The sequence below is a fragment of the Pyrus communis genome, chromosome 3, assembly GCF_041283825.1.
Source record: "Pyrus communis isolate YQ-2024b chromosome 3, ASM4128382v1, whole genome shotgun sequence".
Classification (NCBI taxonomy): Eukaryota; Viridiplantae; Streptophyta; class Magnoliopsida; order Rosales; family Rosaceae; genus Pyrus; species Pyrus communis.
Window position 1 is genome coordinate 17,228,486 of NC_142567.1, and position 10,634 is coordinate 17,239,119.

The 10,634-nt window shown below is 35.7% G+C and overlaps 1 pseudogene; it reads left to right on the plus strand.

The window, feature by feature from the left end:
* Positions 1-3,554: 3,554 nt before the first annotated feature.
* LOC148698055 (uncharacterized) lies at positions 3,555-5,026 on the plus strand (annotated as a pseudogene).
* The last annotated feature ends 5,608 nt before the right edge of the window (positions 5,027-10,634 follow it).

A 10,634-nucleotide genomic window follows, 5' to 3' on the forward strand; every position in this document is an offset into this window, starting at 1 on the left:
GTGAGTCTCCCTTACAATCCAAACATCATCCTTCCATTTCCACCACTCCTCTTCCATTCCTCCACCACTCCCCAAACCATTCACACCATCAAACTATCCTTAGACATTGTGCTACAACGAAGAGGAAGATAAGAGGGCCTAAACGTTCATACAATTCAAGTTTGAGTTGTTGGAATGTTTAGGTGTTTCTTTGATTTCAATGTTTAATTTCAATACTCTTTGTTTTGTACGAATGAGGAATGGAAGAGAAGAGGGCCTAAACGTTCATACAATTCAAGTTTGAGTTGTTGGAATGTTTAGGTGTTTCTTTGATTCTCTTTGTTTTGTACCATGAGGAACTAAACCCCCCTTTGCTAGGGGGAATTCGAAATATATGTTTATGCTTGCATTTTGATTTGATTACTTTAATTGCGTTTCATAAGTTGTGGATTCAATTCGTTTAACTATTTGATTGATAACTTATTTATGTATGTTTATTGAGAGTGCACACTTAATTTTTATGCATGAATATGACGCTAGAATATAAGTGAGTTTCACCTAATAGTTACGAACTTATATTCACAAGTAGTGGAGGTTGCTTATAAACAATCGCGTTAAACGAATTCTTGGCATCAGTTTCATGCGTATTCCATAGTAACGAATGCCTCGTCAACATTTATAATTTTCATAGAGCGTAATGATTCTTGCTTGTATCTCTATTATGCAATCATGTAGGGGACTTGTGGGGAATGTTTTGGGTTGTCGTATGCAATCATCCAATTCAATAACGTTAGGAAGATTTGAAGGTTAATTTAAGCGGATCTAATTAACTTGGAGTGTTGAGAATTAATGGTTTATTGAAACGCAATTGGAAATCTTTTTATTATGCAAGTATAACATATGTGGAGATGAACCCCGTAGCTAACTTTCCATCAATTTGTTCTTTCTTTTCTTGTTTCTGTTTTCATGTTTAATTTAACTTGTTGTTCAAATATGTTAAACATGTGGAACTAATTTCTTTTTAGTTAGAGGCGAATTTGAAGCCATGGACATATGTTGGTTATGATTTGATTTACTCCAGTTATGAATTCATGAACTTTAGACGTGGTTTACTTTTCTGTTTTGATTAAGAACTTGTTTATGTATGTGGGTTGAGGGTCGACACTTAATTTGCATGCCTAAACTTGATGCTAGGATATAAGGGAATTTCACCTAATCGTTATGAACTTATATTCATGAGTAGTAAAGATCGCTAGTCACGATTGTGTTTAGTAAACCCTAGGCTGGATTAACATGCGTATTCCATAGTTATGAATGCATAGTCGATGTTTATGATTTCCGTTGAACTTAATGATCTTTGTTGAATGTCTCTATCATGCGTATTCCATGGTTAGGGACTTTGATTAGGAATAATTTGGTTGTAATGCGTATCCCATTCAATCCAATGAATCTAGGGAATTCTGAAAGTTAGTTTAAGCGAACCTAATTAACTTGGAGCATTGTCATTCATCGTTTGTTGAAGTCATAACTGGGAGTCAAATTATATGCTTATGTTCATGTGTGGATAAGGAACCCTCTAACTAGTTTTTCATCATTCTATTTTATCAATTTCGTTTTTATAATCTGTTTTAATTAGAATCTGTGCATTTAGTTTAAATTCATCCAAAACCAATCCCCCATTTATTTTAAAGTGTTAGATTAGTTAGAAATACATTTAGTTTGTGTTTATAAGTGTTTTGATTCATTTTGTTTCCCAAATTCGTCCCAAGTACTCAAGGTGCTCAAAACTGCCTAGAAAGTGTTTTTAAGGCAGTTTCGAGTGCTTTGGGTACTGTTTGAGTCTTTTGGTTTGTTTTAATGTTTTAAAGTTTAGTTTTGCATTCTTTGAGTCTAGTTTAGTGTTTTATATTGCGTTTTTACGTTTTTGAGTCAAATCCAAGTGATTAACAATCCCTCCTAATCCCCATTCCAGAACGATCCCTACTTACATACTTACTACAATTGACAAAAAGATGGTTTAATTTGTGTGCGTATAATTCTCGCATCAGGCACTGATATTAAACTATCGCTTAATATGCTTTGCCTATTTATATAACCAACATAGTATATAGTGTATGGTAATATATTTTGGTTGGAGACAGTGTCTGGCATGTCAGCCAACCGGAATCATACAATTTAAAACTTCCACATGAAATAACAAAAGAAAAGAATTATAGACTTTATAGGATACAAAAGAAAAACAGGATATTAATCGATGGCTATAATTGTTATTCCTTGAATTTTTCACAAGGTAGAATAGTTTTTTTCTTTTTTTTGAACAAGAGATATTATCTATACTAAATAGAAGAGGATGAGTTTAGCCTCATAATAGGCTAGCAATAATGTAGTTCAAACTCGCATTTAGTAAAAATCGAATCTAAAACATCTCACTTATAAATGAAGAGGAATATCACTAAACTATAATACTAAGTGACAGGTAAAAATTTGTTATTTGTTATAATCTAGTTAAATTTTATGTAGGAATAATGTTTCTTTATCATATAATTTAGAATTAAGAACAAATGCACTTCGTACGAGGTTTGGGATCACTTTTAAAGATGGAGGCCTGAACAGCCTAAAAAAATAGTTTGAACCGTTAAATTTCTGACAGGAAAGTGATGCCAATACCTCACCTCATAGGCGTATTTTATAATTAGCTCCTTAATTTATTGCATATCTTATGAAATGAGTTTTCATGTTAATAATTCCAGCATAAACTCTAGACATCTTCTGTTTGTGTGCAATAATATAACCAAAGTCATACGACAGGCTATAGCTATGTTCATCATTCACATACACTCACACATATTTTTATTTTATTAACATAAGACGGTACTGTGACATTGTATTTGTGTCATATAAGTCTCATTCATGATCGCTAGGACAGCCAACCTAGCTAATATAAAAAAGAAACAGAAAAAAAAAAGGTTGAAGAAGCTTTTGTGCCTTCAATCTCACTACAAGTGTTTTGAACCTCTCAAAGAAAAAAAATATATTACTGTTTTTAAGCATCCACTTTCCTTGAGTGGGGTGTGGAATTTTTGGGCTCAACAAAGCACATGGCTTGATATATATGGAGAGTAGGTACTAGGCGGCTTGGTTATTTGAGGTAAACAATCCGACCAGTGGATAGTGGGGAAAGATAATAACGATTTTGCTTTTGAAATTGCTCTGAAAGAGTAACGTTATGTAGATCAAATTAGGCTTTATTTAAGAGGGAGGAAAACAAAAAGAATCCAAAATTTGGGCCCAAAACATTTTCAAGGAATGTACTTTGGGTGTAAAAAAAAAAAAATTGTTATTAGCACTCCAAAAATATCATTTGGCACTCCAAACTTTCTATAATTAGAAAGAAAAATACACTTGTGAGGGAGTGTATAATGAGATTTTTGGAATACTAATAATAGTTCCCAAAAAAAATGGGATTTTGTGTTTGGGTTGGAACTTTGGGTTTGCTACAACCACCTCCCTCGTTCGCGCCTTGGATGAATAAGGGAAGCAAGTGGGACGAAGGCCCCAGCTTGTTGTAGCTGCACATGAGAGCACTTCCACCATGTGCTCCAGCCCGAGGGACAGGTGCAGGAACAGGGCCAAAGAGCCCGAGTGATGAAGCCTAGTGTGGGCTTCAAGCGCACGTGGGCGCGCGTCATTCGATAGAATATTAGGCTTGGGGCCCACAGCGCACTCTGAAATGTTACTATTGGTGAGGCCACGTGGCTTCCCCACGTCCGTTGGATTTCAACGACTACAATTTCTGGACCGTTGGATTTCCAACGGTAAAAAATATATATAAAAAAAAACCTTATTTAATATCAGCTGTTGGATCTGAGATCAACGGTCCACGTTATTCGCCTTTGTAAATAAAAAAAATTTTTAACATCAAAAATCTTACCATTGTGCCATGTGGTACAATCTAGAGTGTTGGAATTCAAAATTTTTTAAATCCAATGGTAGAGATTAATTAGGTGAATAAAAAATTTAAAAAATTAAAAAAAATCCGAAAAATACAAATTTGAAAAAAAAATGATTTTATTTTTCTATAAATACGTTCTCATTATCTTTTACCTTATACCACAATTTCATATTTTCTCAACTACTTTCAACCATATTCCTATATTTCTCTCAAAGTTTCAATCCAATTTTTTTCCAACAAAATGACTACTGATTTGTTTGTATTATTTATTTGTTAGCTACTTTGATTATAATTATTTGTTTGTATTATTTATTTGTTACCTACTTTCATTATAATTATTTGTTTGTATTATTTATTTGTTACATACTTTCATTATAATTATTTATTCTCCCGCATTGTGTAAGAATTTCAAGCACAAGCTTGGTATAATGCCAAAACCAAAAGCAAAAACAAATCATTCAATCGGTGGGAATGTTGGAATATTGTCAAAGATTGTCCTAAATTCAGAGTTGTGCCTGTAGGTCCAAAAGTTTTCATGAACAGCACCTCTCTACACTCTACACCAGATCATGCCTTGCATGTTCATGAAATGATGCAGAAGAAATGCCTGAAATGCCCCCCTTGAACAAGCATCAGGGTCGACCCGTTATCCAATTAGGCCTCAAAGTAAGAAGGCTTCAAAGAGAAAAAGTGAGTGCTTCCAAGAATGATTATGCAAAGTATAAGGAAGAACTTGTTCGTCAAGGTGAATTGACTTTGGCGCAGGAAATGGCGAAATTTGAGGCTGATAAGGCTAGAGAGGAGGCCAAAGCTGCAACTGTTAAGAGAACATTTTAAGCTAATGAGAGAGAAAGAGAGCTACTTAGGCAAGAAAGGGAACAAGTTAGAGAAGAAAGAATGGCTCAACGAGATCGTGACATTATGAACACGCCTTTAGGAGGGAAGTCTCCAAATTCTAAATATTTTTGGAAGTCGGAGAAAGCAGACGTGGTGCAAATGAGGCGTGCAAGAGAAGCGAGAGCAAGAGGAGATGATCCTAGCACGACAAGAGAAGTTCATCCTAGCACCACAAATTGGTTAAGTGATGATGAATAGAGTACTTTTTGTAATCGGAGCCCATAATTTTCCAATCACTTTGGGTTGTAATTTATTATTTATTGAATAGAGTACTTTATGTTGTTTCCAATTTATTAAATTTAGTACTTTATTTAAAGTGAGAGTAAATTTATTTAATTTGGTAATTTATTTATACTTAAGAGAATCTTTATTCAAATGACATAAACACACCAAATAAAATTACATAAACATACCAAATAATAATAAAAAAAACTCACTAAGTGAACTAAAAAAAACACACCAAATAAAATTACATAAACATTCCAAATAATAAAAAAAACTCACTAAATGAACTAAAAAAAAACACACCAAATAAAATTAAATAAACACACCAAATAAAAACAAACACACTAAATGAACTTAAGTATCTTGGGCTTGTTTCAATTCTCACTAGTGCTCTATCAAGTCAATTTGCCAGACATTGTGCATATATGGCCTTTGAAGTGCAGTATATCGTTGAATGAGCCTTTCATTGTAACGCCCATCCCTTTCTAACGGCTCGTGTTGCACGAGTTCTTCGGTGGCATCATGAGCATAATATATTTATGTTCTGGAATTGTTCATCGTGTCTGGCTCATATTCATCAACGGCATCATAATCGTACTCATCTTCCATAATTATGTTGTGAAGAATGATGCACGTCATCATGATGGACCGAAGCAACTCTACATCAAACATTTTGGTAGCATCCCTGACAATCGCCCATCGCGCTTGGAGGATACCAAAACAACGCTCCACATCCTTCCTGCACCCCTCTTGACAGCTTGCAAAGTGTTTTTACTTTGCACTTCGCGGACGTGGCACTGTTTTGACAAACGATGCCACCTTGGGTAAATGCCATCTGCTAGGTAGTATAGCCCGTCGTACTTATATCCGTTGACGCAGTACATGACTTTTGGTGCCTTTCCTTGCAAGACATCGTTGAACACTGGGGATTAGGCAAGAACATTGAGGTCATTTTGAGCTCCTGGAACCCCAAAAAATTCGTGGCAAATCCATGTATCAAAAGATGTCACCGCCTCCAAAATGATATTTTTTGCTCATTTTCTATCCCCATAAGAGCCTTGTCATGCACTTGGACAGTTTTTCCAGGTCTAGTGCATACGATCGATGCTTTGAATCATCCTAGGAAGACCTCGCATCTTGTCCTTCTTTAGAAGCCTTTGCAAGTCCATGTCAGTAGGTCTCCGGAGGTACTTTGTGGTGTAGATAGATTCGATTGCTCCACAAAACCTCATCAGGGACTCAAGAATGGTTGATTTCCCCATCCTTGCTATCTCATCCACTTGGTCTGCAGATGCTCCATATATAAGCATCCGCAAAGCAGCAATAACTTTTTGCTTAGGAAGGAGACCCATAGCACCAAAAGCATCATTCTTTTACACAAAGTAAGAATCATGATTTTGTTGAACAAATGTCGTTCCATTTCTAAAGCAACATCTAAATTACGTATCAGGGAATGCACTATTATGGACAAAATAATTGTCCAAGAGTTCCATACCTCATCGTTGCCTACTTCTATCAAGGTTTTTGAAACAACTGGGCCTGCAAATCTGACCCACACCTTGGATGACTCGACGGGAATTTGAGGCTCTGCCCATTTTTGCTTCATCATCTCTCCTTCTACGCTCTTCATCCTCTTCCCTCTCATTTTGGGCCACCTGGAGATTGAACATTCCTTCTGATTGGTTAAACGATTATTCCTCTTGCTGATCGATTTCCCACATCATCCTTGAAGAAGAAGACATTGTAAGAAGGAAGCATAAACTATGAATAATGATACAGATTTTGATTTTGGTGAAGAAGGAAGTAGAAACTATGAATAATGATAGAAATCTTCAGAAAATTGGTGTGAGATTTCTGAGGATGAATGGTGGATTATATGGAGGATTTAGAAAGGATTAAGTTGTAGATAATGTCATATGGCATGCTGCCATTCGTTAAAAATCTGATCAAAATCTATCCCCAAAGATTGTAAACAGATTGTGACACGTGGCGCAATGTGATTGGTTAAAAATCTTATTGAAAATCTATTCTCAACGATCCTGAAAAGGTAACGACACGTGGCAGGACGGCATTGGATAAAAATCTTATCGAAATCCATCACCAATAATTGTCTTTTCGGATAATGACACATGGCGCAATGAGAACAATTAAAAATCTTATCTGAAATTATAAATTAAATTATTTTGTATTATTTTATAAATAAAAAAATACAAATATTTTATTATCTATTGCTAGGGCTATTTAGTGTAGGAGTGGAGATGCAAAAGACAGTTACTGTTCTTTAAGGGCCATTACTGTTCACTGGGTGGATTAAATAGTGAATAGCGTGGGGCTGCCTTTCCCATAGTGGAGCTGCTCTGAAGACCAGATTAAGGCAGTCCTCGCGAGTTAAATGCAGCAGCGTGGAGAGATTGCGCACAACAAGCGGTTTTTCTACGGTTGGGATTTAGTGGCTGGCTCCTAGGTTATGATCCTGTGTAGGGCTAAGATTTTTAGCCATATACCAGTCGGCTCATATTTGTATAGTAGTATTTCAGCATATCTTCAAAATCGGTTGGCATGGAACCGAACTAATCCATTAATGGTATGGTTTTGGTTTGGATTTTGTTATACTAGCGGTATACCATATCATACCATACTAACCGATATACATTTGAAATATTTTTAAAACAATTTTAGGTATTGTTTTGTATGCAAAAGTCAAATAATAGTCTTAAGCCTTTACGGTTTAGAAAATTAAAACCTCCACGACCTCCCGTACCACAACGTCGTTCTCAGCTTTCCTCTTCTCATTGACGAACCAATAGCCACCGCACCGATGGCCTGCTCTCCCATAACAGATTGCAAAAATGATTTGATTTCCATTCTTGCTGACATTGCTGTTGCCTCATGAAGTAATCATTTGATTTCCATTCCATATTTTCAAGTTAGTTTAGTTGTTTTTGTTGTCTTATGAATGGTGCTTACAAGGTTCGAATTATTGTAGTTTAATTAGTGTTATTAAATTATAATAATTTGTGAATATATGATATTAGTTGCTGCTTGCCTTATGAAATTATGACATTCTATACATGCTTACAAAGTTTGTGAACTATTATATAATTCACATTACATTAGTTGCTTCTTGCTCGTTGTGCCATTTACCAATCGGACTAGCCAAAGGTTTTAGGTAAACCAATTTTTGGCAACCCATTGGTTGGCGGTAGATGATTTTCAGTAATTGTGTATGTATGGTTGGCTGGTGGCACAATGCATTAGAAATTACGTTAGTTAGTAAGTAACTTATCTTTTACTAGCAAGTCCTATCGAAAGGGAGTAAAAAATCATTCTAAGACCATCTCCAACCCATAGGATAAAAGCTTAAAATATAAGCTTCTTTTTTTTTACCTTTTTTTTTTTTTTTTTTTTTAACTAACTATATTATCTACACTAAAGGGAAGGGGTAGGCTAAACCTCACAATAGGCTAGCAATAATGTGGTTCTAATTCGCTTTTGGTAAGAATTGAATATAAGATGTAACATCCCATATCGCCTATGGGAGTGGATCATGTAAGCCTTATATGTATATTTTCATCTCTACCTAGCACAAGGCCTTTTGATGTGGTAAAAACTAACATACAAATTAAACCCTCTTTTAGACAATTGTAGTATGTGTAAGTAGATATCGTTTTAGGCCGGGGATTAGGAGGGATGCTAATCTACACAAACTTGACTCAAAAACTGAAAACTAGACTCAAATACACAAGACTAAGCTAGACTGACTCAAATAACACAAAACAAGCACTAATGAGTGTTTTGGACGAAAATTGAAGTAAATTGACACGAAATACTAAAAGGGGGTTTGGTTGGATGAATTTTAAACTAAAACTAAATAGGCACAGAAACAAAGTAAGGGTGGTACTAAATTGGGGTGAATGAAGGGGGTGAAAGGCTAGCTAGAGGGTCATTCTCCACACATGACATATATGCAACACAAATCGATTTCCAGTTATTATTCCTATAAACCATGAATGATAATGCCCCTAGTTAACCGTGAACTACACAAATTAACCATCAGATTTTCCTAAATTCATTGAATTAGACTTAGCGATGCAATCAAATTATTCTTATCAAGTTCCCTATATGAACTACATGATAAAGATACATATCAATGATCATTAAGTTCTATGAAAATCATAAGCATTGACAAGGCATTCACTACTATGAAAAGCATGATACTCCTACTAGGAATTTACTTAACACAATCATGACTAGTGATTTCCACTACTTATAAATATAAGTTCATAACTATTAGCTGAAATTCCCTTATATTTTAGCATCAAATTCATGCATGCAAACTAAGTATGCCTCCTTAATCAACATACAAGAATAAGTTATCAATCAAATAGATAAGTAAATTGCATTCATGATTTATGAAACAATAACTGGATGTAATCAATTCCTATCACACATATGTTCATGGCTTTGAATTCACCTCTAGCTAAAACGAAATTAGTTCCACATGTCTATCATAGCTGAAAACCAAATTAAAACAAACATTGAACTAAAAACTAAAGACATAATACACCTAGAAACACTCCAGCAATCCAAAGGCCTTGGATGGCAGGCACGGCTCCAAGCTTTCCTTCCTTGCAAGCTGCAACACTATGTGTTTATTCTCTATATTTTTCTCTCTAAAACTCGTTCTCTGAAAATCCCCCGCCAAAGCTGCGACACAATGATTTATATATATGTAGACTCACGGCACCAATCCTTGGAAGACAAGGATAGGGCACGGCACAATTCTAGGAGAAAAGGAATTAAATTGTTTGCATGATTTCAGGACTTTTAGTATCAGATATGCATTGTTAAAACATGATAAGGACTCCTTTTGCAGCTGGAAATAATGTGAGATAATGTTGGATAAATTGGGATAATGTTTGGATAAGATGAGATAAGATAGGATTAGATAAGGTTAGTTTGGATAAGATTGGATAAGGTTCCTTCTTTTCAGCTGATTCCTTGTCTTCCAAGCTTCCAAATTTGATTCACCAAATTGTAGGACATATTTAGCACATGTAAAACTCCAAAAATGTCCATCCATTATGCTCCACACGCATTCTAACCAATCTAAGCCCAAAACTGCTCCAAAATGCTCCATTTAGCCCTTTATTGTCATTTTCACCAGTTGGACCTACAATAATACGAAAATACACTAAATCACTATAATAAATAGAAACTAACTCACTAAATGCAAAGAAACAAGCTAACAAAGTGGCATAAATATGCTCCTATCACCTTTTGGGAGCTCACTGGCTTCGGGTTTCGTAAGAACTCTGAAATTAAGCGAGTTTGAGCAAGAGCAATCCCAAGATGGGTGACCCACTAGGAAGTTGTCATGTGAGTTTCCAGAAACAAAACTGTGAGGATGTGGTCGGGGCCCAAAGTGGACAATATCGTGCTACGGTGGAGTCAAGTCCAGGATGTGGTGGGGACCCGGGCCAGGATGTGACAATTTGGTATCAAAGCCAATCCCTGGTCGAAAGTGTGCCAACGAGGACGTCGGACCCCTAAGGGGGGGTAGATTGTAACATCCCACACC